Raw genomic sequence first — 22349 nt, 5'->3', positions numbered from 1 at the left:
CATAGAAATGAAGAATTAAGGTGGGGGCAGCACCAGATAATCAGAAGAAAGAAAATTAGAGATCTAGTAAGCCATGGTAGTGGAAGGATCATCTACATGGATAATGAAATCACCTGAATTAACACTGGAATCGTATTGGAGAGAGTGACTATAAGCCTGAAACGAAAGATCTCTAAAGATTGAAGCTGAATAATGCAGAGGTCTAAAGATGACTGCAGCGAGTTAGGTAGTTGTTAGAAATCTGAGAACATATGATTATGAGGTTAAAAGCTAGTGAAAAGAGCAATGAAGACCCAAAGGACAGGTACTCTTAATTCCAGGAATAAGGAATTTTGCAGACTGATGGTCATATCTTAAAGGGAGCTGCAAGGGAAACAGCATCCTTAGGAGAGAGATCCCAGGAGAGAAAGGAGGAAACAGACAAGAGCTTGATGATACAAAGGATTTTTGTTGTGGGGAATAACAGGAAATGAGTGGAACAATACGAAATTCTGGGGATAAGGGATGGCATTGGTATCTTAGACTGATACAGACAGGAATGAAGAGTAGGATGGGATTTGTTCTATACATCAAGGCAGATGGTGGTGATGAGGCTATAAGTGCCAGAGGACAAAAAGGTGAGCCCATCCACGAATATACAGGATTCCTGGAGCTCTTAAAACCATAAGACATGAACTTTACATACTAGTACATGTATGTAATTAATTTATATCTCTGGGTTATCTGTAGAGCAACAGTTAATTGATTTTATAGTGTTTTCCTTTTTTTCTTTCATCTTTATCTTTCAAAAAATATATTTCAACTTGACAGTCTGGCAGTAAGATTTTTATATCTGACTCTAGAATCCTTTTTCCTCTCATACTCATGTTTCCACTTATAAAAATGTATTTCATCATTTTACACCATGACCATTTTTTAGAATGCAAAAGACAACAATGACTGGCTAGTAGCTACCAAAAAATTTTTCTTTGTAAAAAAATTTTTTTTTAATCATTGGAGTGTGGTGGCTTAATATGCTTGGAGTAAAGACAGGCCTGATTTGAATCCAGGTTGGGACACACACCATCTCTGTGACCTTGGATGATTTTCCTTCAGTTCTCTAATCTGTAAAATGGGACAAAGGGAATGCTGAATGAGGCAATGATTATAAAGCACAGAGACTGTGCTTGGTACATATTAAGCATAATAACTATCTTATAATAAATCAGTTTAGTTCATTCACTCAGTCGTGTCTGACGCGTTGCAACCCCATGGACTGCAGCATGTCAGGCTTCCCTGTCCATCACCAATTCCTGGAGCTTACTCAAACTCACATCCATCATGTTGGCAATGCCATCCAACCACTTCATCCTCTGTCATTCCCTTCTCCTCCTGCCTTCAATCTTTCCCAGCATCAGGGTTTTTTCCAAAGAGTCCATTCTTCGCATCAGGTGGTCAAACTATTGGCGTTTCAGCATCAGTCCTTCCAATGAATATTCAGGACTGATTTCCTTTAGGATGGACTGGTTGGATCTCCTTGCAGTCCAAGGGACTCTCAAGAGTCTTCTCCAACACTACAGTTCAAAAGCATCAATTCTTTGGTGCTCAGCTTTCTTTATAGTCCAGCTCTCACATCCATACATGACTACTAGAAAAACCATAGCTTTGACTCGAAGGACCTTTGTTGGTAATGTCTCTGCTTTTTAATATGCTGTCTAGGTTGATCATAACTTTCCTTCCAAAGAGTCAAGCATCTTTTAATTTCATGGCTTAGAATATATAAGTGTGTGTGTGTGTGTATATATATATATATATACACACATATATATATATAAAAAGTATATATAAGTACAGCTACATTTTAGTGTTCTTTTTACCATGGTTACTAATTGTATAGTATTTTGAACAGTGATGAACTACTAAAATCAAATTTTCCTTAACAACTAAAAGCTGTCAAACATTGTCATTAATTTAGTACACCTATATGACATGTATATTTTCAAAAATTTCAAGGGTATAAGTCACAACAAGATCAAGAGTTTTGCTCTGTTTGTGTATTGTGACACAATTTTGTGAACAAAATTAAAATTTAGTCTTTAGAACAGTGACCTTCCTTTAGTAGGCATGTAAAATAAATTTAAAATTTAATTGAAATGTATTTCTTTCAATATCATAAACTTTATCTAGAAAACAGCATTTTGGTTGAATTTCTGAGCACAAATGTAAAATAGAATGACTTGGGAAATAAAAGTAAAGGAAGAGAAATTCTACTGATCAAATGAAAAAACTTCCTAGTGTTTATAGGCACATTTTATGTAAAATACATTTAAAGTAACAAAAAAGCATAGTTTTAACTTGCACATTTCCTCTTTTAGAGTTTTAAAGCTCTCTCAAATTCTTTCTTAACTTCCAGTCACATTGCCAATTTGGTAGCTGCCTACACTATTGTTCTTTAGACATGCTGCTGTCACAAGATATATTTTATTAAATGCCACCAAGGTTTGGTGTTCTGTGAAATGATGATAATTAGCTGGGTTTCAAAGACAGGTAGAAACCTTCCACATGAAAATGATCCTCACCTCATTGAATATGCTTTTTAATTTATGTTCCATTAACTGGCTGACAATAACTCCTAGGCTAATGAACAGACCTGAATGTAATTCGGCATTTATTAAGTGGCCGGCATCCCTAGCCCATCTCTAGCCCATCTCGCTTCCATATAGGTGAGGGTAGAAATGGGAGAGGGAAAAAGAACAGAAAGCCAGTTACCTCCATCATCCACCTCTCATTTCCCTTGAACAGCACTTGCTTTAATTAACAGAGTTAAAGTCGTGCAGTCAAAGTCAGCTTATTGGATTTTTTAAGCACAGCACCCAGAGACTGATTGTTCATTATAATGGCACTTATTAAACTCTCTTAACTACTTCACTTTTGGTAGCAAAGACTCAGCAGAAGACTAAATCAGGCGCAGCCCCAGTGAGCCAGGGAGAGCTCTTCACATCAGATGGAAAATCAGGTCAGGAAATGAACCTGATAAGACTTTGCCTGTAAATTTCTATTAAGATACTTCAGTTTTTTTTATTATGTTGTTTTAAAGCAGAAAGTCTCCTTATTTTTCACTTTACTAATTCAGATTTGTTTGGGAATAATTATTGTAACGTGTAGTATAGATAACAGAGGGTCTTGTGTTTTAGGCACTGCACTGTTATCAAATATTTTAATAGTTAGAATTAAAGTTTACTCAAGTATATGGAACCAGTTGCATTGTTTTTCCTCAAATACATGTTTTCTATTCTGGTACAGACCTTCATTTTCTGATTCTCCATTCTCTGTTTTTTCATTGGGGAAAGGACTGCTCAAAGTTTTGAATATATTTACAAATAATTATAGAGTTCCACATCATTTTGCCTATCACACATTGGTAATATGATTGCACTACTAATTATGGAATTCAAAATCATACTTTCTGAAATTTTTTCTAGAGTTGGGAACATACTCTATTTTTTTTTTAATTTTTTTATTAGTTGGAGGCTAATTACTTCACAACATTTCAGTGGGTTTTGTCATACATTGATATGAATCAGCCATAGATTTACACGTATTCCCCATCCTGATCCCCCCTCCCACCTCCCTCTCCACCCGATTCCTCTGGGTCTTCCCAGTGTACCAGGCCGGAGCACTTGTCTCATGCATCCCACCTGGGCTGGTGATCTGTTTCACCATAGATAGTATACATGCTATTCTTTTGAAACATCCCACCCTCACCTTCTCCCACAGAGTTCAAAAGTCTGTTCTGTATTTCTGTGTCTCTTTTTCTGTTTTGCATATAGCCACTATGGAAAATAGTGTGGAGATTCCTTAAAAAACTGGAAATAGAACTGCCATATGGCCCAGCAATCCCACTTCTGGGCATACACACTGAGGAAACCAGATCTGAAAGAGACACGTGTACCCCAATGTTCATCGCAGCACTGTTTATAATAGCCAGGACATGGAAGCAACCTAGATGCCCATCAGCAGATGAATGGATAAGGAAGCTGTGGTACATATACACCATGGAATATTACTCAGCCGTGGAACATACTCTATTTTTCAAATATTGCTATGAAAACTGACCTACCATTTGATTAGATGAATTTTGGCAGTTTTCACTAATGAGGATCTGAATAAAGAAGATATAGAATAGTATATCTTGTTTTAAGCCTCTTCAGAATAATGAATGAAGCTTTCATTTATTCATTTTTACAAACTAAGTCATTGATTGCATTCTTGAGAATATGGCTTTATATTTATAATGGATCTTGTTTCTGGAAAACCTTTAAATTATGAAAGAAGAGTTTACATAAACTTTATCTGTTTAAAAGAAAAATATGCATGTGAAATAACTCAAATGATGTTAGAAGACATGACAAATCAGACAAAAGTCCCAATCTAGTATTTACCTGGATAACTCAATGTTCTGTTCCACACCCATTTCTTCATAAGTCAACCTGTATTTCCTGGATTTAGTCATGAGCCATTTTTACGTCCTTCCCATTTAAATGTTAAGGATAAGCGGAGTAGAAGAAAGGTCTGGAATCATGTGAAATGGAGAGGGTGGTTTTAAGACCTGCATGCAGAAGGTGGGAAGCTTAGGTCAGAATTAGCACACACTTGTGACTGACTCTAGAGCAAAAACATCAACTGGAGAGAATGTTTTTGGATACATTTGTATGCTGACAACTGCCAGTGTTTTGTCTCTAGACCAGGTTTCTCTACTAAGGCTCTTCTGTATCCAACAATCTGCTGGATGTGTCCATTTCTGTGTCCACACAAACATTTTATCTCAACATGTCCAGAAGTAAACTCTGAACTGTAGCCCCCTAAAAGCAACATCTCTTCTAATTTCTCCCACTTCAATAATGATACTAAATCTATTCAGTTGCTCAGAAAAGAAGATTGAGATATTTTTACAACTCCTAGGTATCTTACTGCTGACATTCATATGAAACTTTTATAAAATTTGATACCAAATATATCAATTTTATAAAAATTGATACCAAATTGAGACAGTTCTGTCCACTGCCACCACTTTAGTCTAAGCCATCATCATCTCTAGTCTGGACTACTGCTCCAAATCCAGATAGTAGAAACTAAGTGAAATAAGAATTGCAGTTGTTTGTTGTAAGCCACTCTCTTCTCCGAATACAAAAATAGATAAATGATTAATAAAATACAAAAAGAATGTAAAAGATACTGTTGTTTAGTCACTAAGTCACGTCCAGCTCTCGTGATCCCATGGACTGCAGCCCACCAGGCTGCTCCTATTCCCAGGCAAGAATACTGGAGTGGGCTGCCATTTCCTTCTCCAGGGATCTTCTCTGACCCAGGGATCAAACCTGCATCTCCTGCTTTGGTGGGCAGATTCTTTACCAGCTGAGCCACAAGGGAAGCTGGAGTGGGTAGCCTATCCCTTTCTCCAGAGGATCTCCCCAACCCAGGAATCAAACTGGGGTCTCCTGCATTGCAGGAGGATTCTTTACCAACTGAGCTATGAGGGAAGTTGGTAAAAAATATGGATGGGGATAAAAATTATCCAAAAAATTTCTATGCATCAAAAGGCAAAAGAAACACCAAGTGTGAGTGAAGCTTAAGCCATATACATACTGGCCTCTGCTCTCAGAGTCAGGTGGAGGAAATTAGGAGTTCAGTCCATGGGACAACAGAAACTATGTAATCCATGTGAGACTGTCAGCAGAGGTAAGCTCAGTGTTTGAAAGCAGGGACAGTAACAGGACCCTCACTCGCATTAGAGCCAGAGATGCTGATGCAGACCACTTTCCACACCTACAGATAGCTTAGAGCTGCATACTGGGATTCCTATAGCAGCCACTAGAAATATGAATCCAAAGTAAAGCTAGAAATAAAAAAAGAACAAGTAGGATAAATAAGAAGTCAGAAGTTACATGGAATGAAAATGGACTTAATGCTATGATTAAAAAATATAGTACATAAGAATGAATTTTTAAAAATATGTGAACTACTTCCTGTCAATATGAGTTATATCTAGGAATACAAGTGAAGTTCCCAAGGTGAACCTGATAAAGATATTTCCAAACAACTATAGCAGACATCACATTTAATGGTAAAATATTACCTTCCTCCAGGCATTAGTAACAGACAAGTGTGTTTGCAGTCCACATTCCAACATTAATTTCAGCTAAGACAGAACAAAACAACAAAATAAAAGGTGTAAGGATTGGAAAGAAAGAAGTGAAACTTCTACCAGTACAGAGGACATGAATGCATACACAGAAAAATAAAATAAAAGCAAAATATCTAGAGAAAACCTATTGGAACCAGCAAATTAATTTAGCAAGCTTACTGAATATAAGGTCAATATGCAAATATGCATTTTGTTACCATATACTAGCTATAAGTTATTAGATCAGTCTAAATTATGAGACAACTGAAACATCACAGGTAATATCAAATTCCTAAGAAAATATTAATTAAAAGACTATGTTAAGGATGCCAGTTTCCCTGAATTGATTAATAGAATCAAAGCAATTTTAATTATGGCCCTGCTTTCTGTGGAAATTGTTAAGCTGATTCTAAAACGTACATGAAAATGCAAAGGCCCATAAATAGTCACATTAATACTGAAGTAAAGAACAAATTTGGAGAACATGCATAACCAGATAACAATATATATTACTATAAATTAAAAAATTTAAGTAGTGAGATATTGATGCAAAAATAGACAAATGAAGTAAATTAGAGATCCCAGAAACAGATCTATTTATCTATAAATCTGAAAGATTATGTACCTATAATGGAATATTTATTGATGGAAATAAATGAACAACTATACATAAAATATTGATCAAAAGAAGCAATACATAAAAATATATCAAGTATGATGCTTTAAATAATGTACAACAAAAGTTTTTTTTTAATTATGTAGGGATACACAAAAAGATTTTATATATATACTTTTTTTTCAAAAACAGGGATATAATTAGTACAACAGCCAGTGGTTACCTCTATAAAGATAGAGGGTTGTGATAAGAAGTATATTGTCTTGAAAAGGACACAAAAATTATTGAAGGGAAAGATACGCTTCTTTGCTTTAAAACTAATTTTTCTATTAACAGTAAAACGGCAGTGGGACTAAGTATTGAGATGCTTGTAACTGAAAATAATTTATTTCCAAAAATATAAAGTACTTCCATGAATCAATTACAAGAATATAGACAATCCAATTAAAACTCAAAGGACTTGAACAAGAATTTGATAAAATAGGATTTGCAGATGGCTTTAAAATACAGGAAAAGAGGCTCAGCATCATTAGTCAGTAAAAGGAAATTAAATCCAGAATGAGATTAATATACATATGGAACAGTTTGACTAAAAATAAAAACTGTCCTTATTAAGTGTTGGTAAGAATGTAGGTCAACTGGAATTCTCATACATTCTAGATGGGCATGTAAACTGAAACTACTGCTTTGGAATAAGACTATCATTTTCCACTAACATTGAATATGAACCTTATGATCAAGCAGTTCCACTGCTCAATGTATGCACTTCAGACATGTGACATATACACCAAAAACCATGTAGACCAATATTCATACTACTATTAATTGTAATAGCATCAGACAAGAAACTATGTTAATAGCTTTTAAGTAACAGAACAGTAAATTGCAAAGATAGAACATGATACAGCAAGAACAATGAACCAGCTGTAGCTACGTGCAACGTCAAAGATGGATCTTATAGAAGTAATTATGAACAAAGGAAAACATGAAAGCATACATATCAACATTCAGGAATATAAAATTTTAAAGGACAAAATCTCATTATAGTATTTAAAGATAAATGCTTAGGTAGCAAATAAAAATGCAATAAAATGATTAAATCAAGATAGCACTTACCTTTGGATAAAATGGGTAGAGAATGGAAGAGATACTGATTGTACAGGGATGGGAAGACATCAAAAGGAACTTTGCTCAGTATTCTGTAATAATCTAAATGGGAAAAGAATTTGAAGAAGAATAGATATTCAGCATATGTATAACTGAATCACTTTGCTATACACCTGGAACTAACACAACATTGTTAATCAACTATACTCAAATACAAGGACAGGGAAGCCTGGTGTGCTGCAGGCCCTGTGATCGCAAACAGCTGGATATAACTTAGTGACTGAACAACAATGCTCAAATATAAAATACATTTAAATAACTCATCTCCACATTGCTGTTTCTTATCCTTGGTTTGTTTATACAGGTATTACGATAAGTCATTAAGTTCCTCATTTTATGTAATTCTATAAATTTATATGTGCTGTGCTTAGTCGCTCAGTCGAGTGTGACTCTTTGTGACACATGGACTGTAGCCTGCCAGGATCCTCTGTCCATGGGGATTTCTCCAGGCAAGAAAACCGGAGTGGTTTGCCGTGCCCTTCTCCAGGGCAACTTCCAACTCAGGGATCGAACCCAGGTCTCCTCCTTTTCAGGTGGATTCTTTACCATCTGAGCCGCAATACTATGCTTCAAATTAAAAAATATTAAATTTCAGTGTCCCTCTCTGGAAAGAGCTAATTGGAACAGCGTGCCTGTGTGCTAAGTCACTTCAGTCATTGTTTCGGTCGTGTCCGACTCTCTGCGACCCCATGGACTGTAGCCCGCCGGGCTCTTCTGTCCGTGGGATTCTCCAGGCAAGAAGACTGGATTGAGCCACATCTCCTGAGGCTCCTGCATTGCAGGCGGATTCTTTACTGCAGAGCCACCAGGCATTTGGAAAAGACCAAGCCCCATATTCACACTCTAGTGGTCAAAGTGAGGGGTGAGAGTTTCTAACCGTTGCTGACACAATGGGAGTTTCTTATTACAAGGGGTCTTTATATGCTACATCATTGGCAAAGAAATGGATCACCATCAAAAACATCAGTGTTTAAAATGTAACAGACAAAAGTAGGATACAAATATAATTTTTTTAATATATTCGTGTATATATAGATGTATCTGCTTAGTAACAAGGGAATATATATTTTCCAACACAGCATGGGGAAAGTTTTTGATAAACTCTGCTCATATTGGCTGAGAGAGAACTACCAATTGAACTACCCACTAGGCTCACCTTTGTTTTGGGTTCTTTACCACTATTGCCACCTTGGAAGCCTTCCTTTTGGTTAGTACCTTTTAATTAATTTTCTTGAGACATAGACACTAAAAACCATTTGTCTTCCTGGCAATAAACTTTATGACATTCGTATCATTTTAATTTGAAATTCTTCCTTTCAGAAATATTCTGGTAAGATGTTAGAAGTGAAATACTACTGGGGGGAAGATCATGAAACATGGAGGATGTTTTCTTATTAATAATTATCCTTTCTGTAACTGTCTAAGCTTGAAAATCTTCAAAAGCCATATGAATGGGAGTAAACAATTTTAACATGTAAAAATGGGCAAGATTTAATGATGAAGTAGATATAGCTTATAGCAGTGTTTCTGGCAGTTATTTTCAAATCAGCAAAAGCATATGAACTTGAAAATAATTAGTTCACAAGTGCTCAAAAACTATCATTTCCAACATGAATTCTGGGCCAAAGGTTCACTGAGTTTTGAAACATGCTACATGAAATTGAATTCTGGAGTTGGGTTTTGGGTGGGGCAGGGGGAGGAGAATCAGAGGTAACTTATATCCACGGTAGTGATGATTTTTGGAGTTACATGATGGCTTATAAGATTACAGAACATGTAAAATCTATTTAGTGCCTTTTGATATCTGGAAATCATGACGGTCACTGGAAGGAAACACATGAAGCTAGAAACTATTCTTTACCTGATACTTACTCAAATAAAAGAGAACTGAGTAAAAGCTTCTCTTTTACTCATGCTCATTTATTTTTTTTTTAATTTATTTGGTTGCATTGGGTTCTTAGTTGTAGCATGTGGGATATAGTACCCTGACAAGGGATCGAACCCAGGCCCCTTGCATTGGGAGCTTAGCCACAGGACCACGAGGGAAGTGCTCATTAAATGTTCATTTAAATAGTTAATTCTTTTCCTTAGAGCCTGATCTATGTTCACTTTTAAACAAACTGGACTCCCCACTTCTTATATTTATAGGGAGAGTTATCTCCTATGCCAGGTCCACATGAGAATGTTGCCAGAAATGACACAGTCACGTTCAAGAGCCCATAAGGAAGCAGAAGGAAGTGGAGCCTTTCCAGAATTTTCATTATGGTAGTCAATCACTCACAAATGAATGCCCAAAGTGATTGTGTTTAATGGTATGGATTAAAGACCAGGCTGCATGGTGTGTGAGCTCTATATGCTTGTACAAAGCACTGCCTAAACTCACTGAGCCCAAACCTCACAAATTCAATATCTACCAATAAAAAATAATACAAATGACCATTTCTTATTAAACTCTACAAAACTCCTGAGAGGATCACGCTTTATTTTTCCTTCCTTTTAAAATATGTGCTAAATAGGAGCATTGTGCCCAAAATATTTACTCAGTTGTTCATAATTACAAATACTTTCATACATATTGTAGCTTTAGATTTATTCTCAAATAATGCTGGCTAGAAAGACAACCATATCTTATATACAGTGTATGGAAGAAGAGACAAGGAATTTTGAAAATGTAAAAAGATCTTAATAAAAAGCTTGGCCATGTGCAAAAGAGCAGATTGAGAATATCTGTTTGTGTCTACCCTTGTTAAATCCTTATAAAATGAAAAGAAAGAAAGATAACAGTCTTCTGTAGAAAGTTAGTCTATAGTAGTATGAAGAATGAGAGAGAAGGGACCTTCAGCAGTCAAAAGATTTCAAATTATTTCTAGAAGAAATAAAGTATATACTGGAGGAATTATATAGCCTAAAACACAAAGGAGAACTTTTTTAATGGACTTGGGAGCCATTCATTCTGGTGATAGAAAAATGAGTCTCTAAATGCAAAGCTATCAAGTTTGCAGAGAAGAATTGGTAATTGGGTATAAATTAAAAAAGTAACTGAATAATAATAATATATATATATATATATATATATATATATTTTAAAACAGGATAACTGCTTAAATAACACTCCTGCCTCTTCTAGAATTTTGAGTTGGCAGCAGAATGTTTATCCTCGGGCCAAAACATGAGAAATACTCCCTAAAGAGGTGGAGAAGAGCTGCCTTGGAAGAACTAAACCGCTGTTGTGGATCTTGTCACAGAATACTGCTCTCCTTAATTATAGTGTGAGTGTCATTTAGAAGTAGTCTTATTTCCAAATCCTCACTTAGATACCCTCAGGGAACTGTGGCCATCACACTCAAGAGACCCATTGGACAAACAGGTATGAACCAGCAGTAAGTCCCAACAAACACATTAAGTATGCTATTGTTTTTAATAGGAACCTGATTTTATTTTAAAATAAAAATGAAATAAAAAAGGATAAAAGGTGGGAAACAAGAGCCATTAAGCCTAAAAGATCTGATCACGTGGAGACTATAAAGGAACATAAAATTTGTATTTTAAGAAAATTTAAAAGAGGTTGAATACATTTTATGTGAATAAGTAGCTCATAGAATTCTACATATAGAAACAAAGGAATAAACGGTGAGGGTGTGTCCTCTCACCACAAATAACAAAAACACTAAATGAAATATACAAAATGACAAAGTTCAGTCTTTGGACATCAGGTGAAACAGAACCTGCAAGAACAGAAGCAGGGAGAATTCAGACTGCCTGAGCTTTCTACTTGAAGATAATTTCTCAACGAAGGCATAGGCAGGCTGTGCCAAGCAAAGGATGGTGGTCTTACTGAGTTGAGACAAAGCCCAAACTTCAGGATGGATAGAAGGCTAGAATTTGAAGATCAGGGTAGCAGAGGAAATGGAGATAACATAGAGAAAGAACTACAAAACTCAGAACAGTCATACTGAATCTTTATCTGAATATTTACTGTGCATTCACAGGGAAAAACTCTACAAGGCAAGATTGAAAAGCACAGGCAGAAGTTGTAATCTAGTGCAGTTGGCATTAAGATACATCTGTATCAATAGATATAGGCATACATTCAATATCTATGTTCAATATCATTGTTCAATATCTATATATAATATTGCCCTATGCTAGCTGCTTTATATATGGGTGTGTGCATATATGTAGAGTTCTGTAACCAATCTTGTTATACATTTAGAATTCCACATTGGAATATTTACTTTTCAGGACTTGGCTGAATGAAGCCAACTTAAATTTAATGAAGAATATTAAAAATTACAATAAATATACCATCAAATACTCAAATACCTGATGCTATAGAGAGAAAATGTTCCTGTGGTTTATGGCATATTTCATTTTTCTTCCAATTGGTTTTAGATTGTATAACCAGAGTGTTGAATATAGGTTTGCTGATCACTCAAACAGATAAATTCCAGTGGAGACTGTTTTGTATCGATGCTTTTACAACCCTTTTTTCCCTTCCTATTTCGTAGTCGGGCATTTCCCCTTGAGCCATATTACAGCCATCAACGGTTTCCACGAGGCTCTTAATGTTATAGTCACATAAGAACGAGAAATCAAGCAGAAGAGTGGGAAGCAGGAATGCAGAAGCTGTTATTTAACTCTTCCATTGTTCAATTTCAAGAGCATTTTCTGAGTAAATAACATGTTTTTTGCTTCCATTACCGAACACTTGAGAGTGACTGATGACTTAACAAGCTGGTTTGTGTTCAGCAGCCCACCAAGCGAAATGCACTGTGCTCTGCAGTGATTGGTCTAGAGGGGTTGAATTCATCTGACTTGACAATAGTTGGTGACCAGTCATCCTATAAGTTTTCTCCATGGCATTTCTTGTCTAACTTCTTATCTCTAAACTGCTTTCTATCTTGTTTGCCCATGCACAGCCAGCTATTCTGAATCAGTCGCCGAAGGCAGCTGTAATAAAGAACCACTAACTGGGAATGCTAAAAACAGAAGTTAATATCTTACAGTTCTGGAGGCTAGAAGTTGAGAATAAGGTATCATTGCAGCTGTTTCTTCTGAAGGGTCTAGGGTGGAAGCTGGCCCATGGTTTCTCTTAGGTTCTGACGTTGCCAGCAATCTTTTTTTTTTTTTTTTTGCCAGCAGTCTTTGACACTCCTTGGCTTCTAGATGCATCACTCTAGTCTCTGCCTCCATTATCACATGAGCATCCTCTCCCTGTGTTCGCTGTCTTTATGTCTCTCCTCTTCTAAGAGCATCAGTCATATTGGGTGAAAAGCCCACCATAATGTGTATGAAATAACATTAGCAACAACCCTATTTCCAAATAAGCTCATGTTCTGAGGTAGTGGGAGTTAGAACTCTAAAACATGCCCAGGAGGAACATAGCTGATAACCTCCAACCGAGACAGTTGAATTATTAAAACATTTTCTATCGTGTAATAAACTAAGAGGCTGTCAACTGTAGCAAACCTAGTATAGTCATGTTCAGCATTTCCCATAGAATCAGCCTCAAACTTGTCAAATGGATCGATGCTAAATAAATAAATAAAGAAGGGAAGAAAAGAACTCTTTGCTTGTGAGTCATGTGAACATGTTTTTATTTGGGGCATAATTAACATTTAAATAATTCCGTTTACTCTGGTGTTTTAATCAGAATGGTGGTTTTCGTATCCAGCAAAAATACCTCTTTTGGGATGAGACACCTCATTTCAGAAAGACATTGAAAACGTAGATTTATCATAAAAGGTTTACTATATCAGTCCTCATCCTTTTCAAGTTTTTATTGCTAAGCAATTTATTTTCTTGACGTGCCCACAGAAGAAGCTATAATATGTCACCCAGGCAACCAGCCATTTACATAGCGAGATTATTAAAATAAACCTAGGATTTAGCCCATATTTTAAAAAATGGGTTTAAATTACCCTGCAGATCAATATAATCTCATGAATAGTAGATAGGTAAAATCATAGGAAAAAAGACCTATCTGCCTATTCTGGCTTGAAATTCTTGGGGCTGAGGGTCCATTTATTTGGCAAATGGAAATGAAGCTAAAATGCTTTAGCTACTCAACTCTGATATTATCAAGATGAACTCCAAATTTATCCTGTATAAAAAAAAATAGGCCTAGATTATCATTTGATCTATATAATATCATGTATTATAGGTTATTCTTCCTGCAGTGATCTGCCTGCCTGCTTACTCTTGCCTGAAATCTCTAAGTGGGGACAAGATTGGAGACTTTTATTACACTGTTGGAGATGAGGCAGACTTTCTGATAATGTTTCATGGACTGAAATTCACACTATGGTGTAAGTGATTTGCTTTAGATATTTTCTTGCAGCAGATTTGGGGAGAGGAAGATGCCTTGGGTAACAAGAAGAAATATAGTTCCTATGAGTGGGGGTGAGGAAGAAATCTCTAGTAATTATTCATACTTTCATCAAGAACCCTAGAGATCAGCAGCAACATAAATAGTTTCTTCATGCTTTGAGATTAATCTAGGGATTTGAATTATTTAGGTAATAGTACCACAGATATAGAGGTTGGGTCTGGATGCATATGGTTAAAATTAAACACTCAAAACTGGATTCATGATTTTTTTTCCCCTTTAAATCAGTTTCCCTTCTATTACTTCTTTTCAGAGAACAGCACAATCATTAATCCAGTTGCACAAGTCAGAAATCTAAGTGACATCCTTAACATTGAATTCTTCCTCACCACCTACATGTAATTGACCATCAGAAGCTGTTATTCTATAAATACCTCTTGAAAGTATGTACTCCCCTCCCTCCACTATCATAACAACCACCATCCTAGTCTAAGCTACCATCATACATCAGTAACTTCCCATTCCAAGATGAAAACTACTCTGGAATCTCTCCAGTGCAATCTGTTTTTCTTATTGCATTTATATATTCACCCATTCATCTATTAATTTGTTCAATAAGTATATGGTAAATTATCTACTCAGGGTCAGGCATTGTTCTAGAGACTGGAAAATATGAGTGAATAAAATAAAACACCTGCTCTCATGAAGCGAAATGTTTTAGCGGCAGGAGATAAGCAATAAACTAAGATACAGGATTACATAAAGAAATAGTTATACAGACAAAGGAAAGGAACAGTAAGTGATATGAGGAAATCAGGGGAAAGATACAGAACATGTGGAGAAAAGCTTTTGTGATACAATAATCATGAAAAGTTTCTCTAATAAGGTGATTTTGAGCAGCTACCTAAAGAAACTGATGGAACAAGACTTATAAGACACTTGAGGAGACTTCCAGAGAGAGGAAAGAATACATGCAAAAGCAATGAATATGCTTATTATGTTGAAGATCAACAAGAAAGTAGTGTGCTGGAAGAGAGTTACTGGTGAGACATTAAATCAGAGTGGGAATGGTGGCAGAGGATAGAAGATCAGGGCTTTCTAGACCACATTACAATCATAGGAATTTATTTTAAGTGAGATGGCAATTCTTTAAAGAAATTTGATCAGAAAAGTTACTTAACGTCTTTAAATTTTTTAAGGTTATTCTGGCTGCTGTGTGGCACAGACTTTGTGGAGGATATTAACAGTGAAAGAAGAGAACTAGTTATGGATCTACTCAGGTAGCAGGAAAAAAAAAGGACGATTGCAAAATTAGAAAGGTCATGACTTGAGAAGCCAAGGGAAACAGACATTTAATTTATCTTGAAGATGAAGCAGACAAGATGTCTTTATATATACATCTCTTAGGGAAATGTAGGGATCAGAAATAATTACCAAGGATCTGGACTCGACAACTGGGAAGAGGACACTACCGGTCATTCAGTTGTTCTTGCTGTTTGTTTCTAGAGGTGGTGGTGGTGGAGAAGGAAAAAAACAAAAAGCAAAACAAGAGATCTGTTTGGGTTTATGCTAAGTTTTAAGTACCAATGAGTCTGTCTTGAGAACTATTCAAGTGGCTGATTGGAAGTCTGGGGTTTGGAACTGAAGATAGATAATACATGGTCAAACTACAGATTGTATCATGAGATTGCAGAGGATACCCTTGAGAAGAAATGTATAAAAAAAGAATATAGTCCTGAGGTTTGAGCCTTTGGCACTACAGTATTTGGAGATCAGGATGTTGAGAAGAAACTAACAAGAGAACTAAGAAGAAACCACTAATGAAATAGGAGGGAAATTAAGAGTGGGGTGATCTCTGTTAGGTTGAAATGGGATTGTAGTACCTTTCTGCCCAAAGTACCCACTGGCTTTCAGCTTCCCATTCTCTCTATATATGCTTTTGTAGGGCTAAATACTACAAACTATATATCAGACTCTCCAGACTATTGGGGAGTTTTCTGGATTCTTCTAATGCACTGAAAGGAGAATAGAAGGTGATAGAAAGGGGGGTATTTTATTCTAACTATGGGGGCAGTTAAGACTGCGGCTGTAGTATTGGCAGGGAAATTGGGTACAGTGGTACATAACAGATGACTCAGTGGAAGTCTCAGGAAATTCAGTAGTAGGAAAAGTTTCTATATTCTTACTCAGTAATAATAGTATGTTTCTAAAGAATAGCAAGGAGAGAAAAGGAAACCTTCCTCAGTGATCAGTGCAAAGAAATAGAGGGAAAAAAAGAATGGGAAAGACTAGAGATCTCTTCAAGAAAATTAGAGATAACAAGGGAACATTTTATGCAAAGATGGGCACAATAAAGGACAGAAATGGTATGGATCTAACAGAAGCAGAAGATATTAAGGAGAGGTGGCAAGAATACAGAGAAGAACTGTACAAAAAATATCTTCATGATCCTGATAATCACGATGGTGTGATCACTCACCTAGAGCCAAACATTCTGGAATGCGAAATCAACTGGGCCTTAGGAAGCATCACTATGAACAAAGCTAGTGGAGGTGATGGAATTCCAGTTGAGTTACTTCAAATCCTGAAAGATGATGCTGTGGTAGTGCTGCACTCAATATGCCAGCAAATTTGGAAAACAGTGGCCACAGGACTGGAAAAGGTCAGTTTTCATTACAATCCCAAAGAAAGGCAATGCCAAAGAATGCTCAAACTATCACACAATTGCACTCATCTCACATGCTAGTAAAGTAATGCTCAAAATTCTCCAAGCCAGGCTTCAATAGTACATGAACCGTGAACTTCCAGATGTTCAAGCTGGTTTAAAAAAGACAGAGGAACCAGAGATCAAATTGCCAACATCTGCTGGATCATTGAAAAAGTGAGAGAGTTCCAGGAAAACATCTACTTCTGCTTCATTGACTATGCCAAAGCCTTTGACTGTGTGGCTCACAACAAACTGGAAAATTCTGAAAGAGATGGGAATACCAGCCCACCTGACCTGCCTCTTGAGAAACCTGTATGCAGATCAGGAGGCAACAGTTTGAACTGGACATGGAACAACAGACTGGTTCCAAATAGGAAAAGGAGTACATCAATGCTGTATATTGTCACCCTGCTTATTTAACTTATATGCAGTACTCTGCACATCATGAGAAACGCTGGGCTGGATGATGCACAAACTGGAATTAAGATTGCCGGGAGAAATATCAATAACCTCAGATATGCAGATGACACCACACTTATGGCAGAAAGTGAAGGAGAACTAAAGAGCCTCTTGATGAAAGTGAAAGAGGAGAGTGAAAAAGTTGGCTTAAAGCTCAACATTCATAAAACTAAGATCATGGCATCTGGTCCCATCACCTCATGGCAAATAGATGGGAAAACAGTGGCAGACTTTACTTTTGGGGGCTCAAAAATCACTGCAGATGGTGACTGCAGCATTGAAATTAAAAGATGCTTACTCCTTAGGAGGAAAGTTATGACCAACCTAGACAGCATATTAAAAAGCAGAGACATTACTTTGCCAGCAAAGGTCCGTCTAGTCAAGGCTATGGTTTTTCCAGTAGTCATGTATGGATGTGAGAGTTGGACTATAAAAAAAGCTGAGCACTGAAGAATTGATGCTTTTGAACTGTGGTGTTGGAGAAGGCTCTTGAGAGTCCCTTGGACTGCAAGGAGATCGAAGTAGTCCATCCTAAAGGAGATCAGTCTGGGTGTTCATTGGATGGATTGATGTTGAAGCTGAAACTGCAATACTTTGGCCACCTGATGCAAAAAGCTGACTCATTTGAAAAACCCTGATGCTGTGAAAGATTGAGGGCAGGAGGAGAAGGGGATGATAGAAGATGAGAGGTTGGATGGCATCACAGACTCAATGGACATGAGTTTGTGTAAACTCTAGGAGTTGGTAATTGACAGGCATGCCTGGCGTGTTGCGGTTCATGGGGTCGCAAAGAGTCGGACACAACTGACCAACTGAACTGAAATGAAATGAAGTAGCATCACCAGTGGTAATTTTTCTAAAACTTTCCCCTCATGGTTTCATTTAAAAACAGTCACAGCTCCTTGGTCTTCAGTCAAAAATATCCTCCCATTTGTTACTGCAACTCCTCCTGCACCTTTCTAATCATTGCCTGCATTTATTCCCATTCTGCTTGAACTATGTAGAGTGATTTACCCTTTCCTGACAGAACCATGACCAGTATAGGACTTGGTCTGAGATGTCTCTCAAAGGTGGAAATCTAGGGTTCAATATCAAACTTGACTGTGCTTAAATACCATGGTCACTTCATTGCCAGTGTAAATGGAATGCTAATATTCCATGGGTAATGGTTTATGGTATGACTTCAAGATTAGGCATTTCAAAAATACAAGATTACACAATTCGAGCTCTGGGAAATAGGTATGTAGATCAGCCTGCTATAATGAGTACCATGTGAGGGTATTCACATCCAATACTCGTTTTCTTCTGAGGGCACATACAGAGAGAGTTCAGTAATTGGGGGGGAAAGATATCAAATCAATTTTGTGGACATCTTTTCAGTCACCTGGGGCTTGTTCACTGAGTTTATATATCAATTGTCCAGAGTATCGGGTATAGAGATAATGCATAAACTTGACCTCATCAAGGATGAGCTGGATAACAGTATAGCCATGGTAATATTAATTGCCCTATCTAAAATTCTTTAGTAGTTTTCCATTGCTCTTAGGATAAAGACAAAAGTAATATTGATTTAAAATTTCTATGTAATGTAGCCATGTATCAGTCAGGAGAATCAAGGTAATCCTGCAGTAATAAATATCCCAGTCTCCTCTCAGTCTCAAGTTATTTTTTAAAAATGGTTTCTTTCTCCATCATGCTAATGTCTATTGTGGGCTGACTGAAGCTTCACATAATCCTGTTTTTATTTTTTATTTTTTGGAAGAACCCAGACTGAGGGATCAAAAATCATGTGAAGTTGTGCTGCTTGCTTCAAAGGGAGGGTATGGTGAATCTGTTTCATTTCATTAGCCAGTTTACATCACATGCAGGGTCAGACCTAACTTCATGAAGTGAAGAAATATCACACAATGATGAGGAAAACTGGAAATATTTGATGGACAAGACTGTTACTGCAGTCCACTGTTCAAATCAAATATTCAGTTCATTCTCTTTCCTACATCTGTATCATCCTTCTTCACCAGAAAAGACAGACCAAGTCCCATATAATCTCTGCATCCAGCTTAACTCCCAGTGTCTTTGACTACTGCCCAGTCTTCTCCAATTGTGTTTGGACATGGGTCCTTTTGGTCCAAAGACCTATGAACTGAAATATAAGTTATTTGACACACACATACCCAAAATGCAATGGCAAGACTAGGACAGGATAATCACAGTAAACAGTCCCATTCAGAAGGCAGAAGAATGTGAGTGATACACAGATCCCTGGTTCATAGCAGTTCTGAAATCTGCTGGGCAGATAGTGCAAGGACATTTACCCTGGCGATAGAAATGATTAAACACTAATGCTGTTAATTGAGAAAAACTGCCCAGTGTATAATTCATTGTCCTTGACTCTGCCTCTAGGAGCTCTCTATTATTCCATTGAGCTTCACATCTGAATAAATTAAAATATAAGCTTACCCTGGCCACTGAATTATTTTCTAGCCTGCTTCCTTTCCATAAAAACAGGACCAACAGTAATTGGTTGTTTATTGTAGTTGCTTTTGTTTATTGTAGTTGTTGTTGCTGGTGGTGGTGTCCAGACTCTGGCAGTCCAACTCAAAAGTTTTGTCTCTGACTCCAGTAAATTCCATGATTCTTTTATCAACAAGCCTCTTATCTTAAAAACCTTTTTTCCCATCTCTCTCCCCTCTCCCTTTTCTCTTCCTCCTCTACCTCTTCCTCCCCTTCCTTGCCTCATCTTCCTCTTCTTTTCGTTGCCTCTTGCTCCCTCTCTCACACATACTCTTTTACTTCTAGTTAAAATTGTTTTGCAACTATGAGACTGTAATTTAGTTGGGAGAACAGCACACTCGGTTCCTTTTGTTTGAGCGACTTTTCTCCAACTGGAAGGATTTTCACACTCTCAGATGAATCTCTACTCAGAGGAATTGTAACCCATTTAGAAATTTTCACCCTGAGTGTAATGGCTTGATTTGCTCCTTGCCACCATGTTTCAAAGCATTTTTCAATATTTTCTTGTATTATTTTGATTTATGAAGCAGTTACCATATCTCATTTCAAGAAAGCAGAAAACTACAAAATCACACAAGTTAAGCTGGAGAACTGGGATATATTTCCACATTAATGATTGCCACCAGCCTCCACCTATTTCTTAAACCTAATTTCTTCCCTATATTCTGCCTATATTCTGTCATTTTCCACACTGGCCTCTCAGTTCCTCATCTACATCATCCTCTCACCTGATATAGGGACTTCTCCCAAACTAAATAATCTTATTCCCCTTATTCATCAAGTTTACCCCTATCTCATGTTTAAGACCTCAGCTGTTATATTACTTACTCAGAGAAGCAAGCCTTCCTTTATTTGCATGATTCAGTCAACTATCTCCATCATAGATTCTTAGTCCTGGGTACTCTGTGTACCTCTATCTAGATTACTATGTGAGCAAGGGTTTTATATTTTCATCATTGTATCCATAGCACTGCCCTTTGCCTGAGACTTAATGGGTGCTAAATACTTTCTTAAGTGATGGATGCAGCAGAAAAAGATAAATTCTTTTTTTTCCCCCCATCACTTCTTATATTCAATTAAGAGTGCGTGCATGCTCAGTTGTGTCCAATTCTTTACAACCCCATGGACTGTAGCCCCCAGAGCCACCTGGGACACCTCAGTTATGAGTAGTCAAGCCCTTATCAATGTGTGATACTATTTCTCTCCCACCTGATTTCCCCTTCTTATTACCAATGTTATCACCTGGGTTCTTATAGCCTGTATCATTACATGACCTCAATATTTGCTGCCACATAGAAAGCATTGTGCACCTACAACCCAGCATCATGGCTCCATTCAAAGACCTCCAAGAGTAGTTAAAAATGAACTAAAAATACTATCTCTGAAAATCACCCCCCTATTGTATATTTTAATTTATCAGCATGAAAGTGTTAGTGGCTCATCATGTCTGACTCCTTTGTGACCCCATGGACTGTAGCCCACCAGGCTCCTCTGTCCAAGGAATTCTACAGGCAAGAATACTTGAGTGGGTTGCCATGTCCTTTTCCAGGGGATTTTCCCAACCCAGGGATTGAACCTGGCTCTCCCACAATGCAGACAGATTCTTTACAGTCTGAGCCAGCAGGGAAGCCCAACTTACCAGTGTGTAAGTGCCCCAACTTCTGATATCAGGAACACTCTGGATCTACCGTTCACTAGAGAAGTTGATCTGAAGCCTATGAAATTAGAATCCCAATCAACATTATCTCCAGAGCCCATAAGACCTCACCTGACAGTCACAGAATATTTGCATTTTCAGTTCCCCACTCAGGAGGCAATTGTCTTGCTCACACAACAGGAATGAAGGACTGCTCGTATTTCCCTGTGGTGGGTTAGCCTAAAGTAATCCAAAACAAGCTTTTTCTTTGTGAAGGCCTACATTACTTCTTAATTACTTGATTCCACCAAGAGGCTGCTGATTCTCCTCTCCCAGATAGATAGCTGTCTGAAGTCGGCCCCTGTGGTATGGAAGGCGGGTTTGAATGCCAAACACGGAACAGACTGAAAGAGCCCGAGACTGAGCGTGCAGATCACCTCCCCAGAATTCCCCGATGCAGAGCAATGATTCCACTGCTTTGTTAGTTATGCTACCAGAGTGCATCTCTAATGCCTCTTCTCTTCATTCACGAGTGTTTAAACATTTTAATGAATATGTTATTTACTGTAATAAAGTCAGAGTCTGCTGTTAAATTAATAGAGCAGTGTAACCAAGAATCCCTTAACAGCAATTTTTCCTTGCTCAGAATTACTGAATTCTCAACACAAGATTCCTGGCCATTTGAATCCTTTGCTGGTCTACAGATATTGCATAAACACTCTTTAGCTGCAAATAATAAAATCAGATTGAATTTAATGT

General features: G+C 37.2%; 1 long non-coding RNA gene across 1 annotated transcript; it reads right to left on the bottom strand.

Annotated features, from left to right (window-relative positions):
• Positions 1–884: 884 nt before the first annotated feature.
• On the bottom strand, positions 885–21715 carry LOC122706574. The gene is made up of 5 exons (XR_006344419.1): positions 21594–21715; positions 7896–7988; positions 6116–6178; positions 4422–4588; positions 885–1104 (listed from the first exon to the last, which is right to left on the bottom strand). It is a non-coding gene; the product is annotated as an uncharacterized LOC122706574 (long non-coding RNA).
• Positions 21716–22349: the final 634 nt, after the last annotated feature.

Source organism: Cervus elaphus, chromosome 1, assembly GCF_910594005.1.
Source record: "Cervus elaphus chromosome 1, mCerEla1.1, whole genome shotgun sequence".
Classification (NCBI taxonomy): Eukaryota; Metazoa; Chordata; class Mammalia; order Artiodactyla; family Cervidae; genus Cervus; species Cervus elaphus.
The sequence above is the reverse complement of the archived record's forward strand: the minus strand, read 5'-3'. Positions and strand labels throughout refer to the sequence as shown.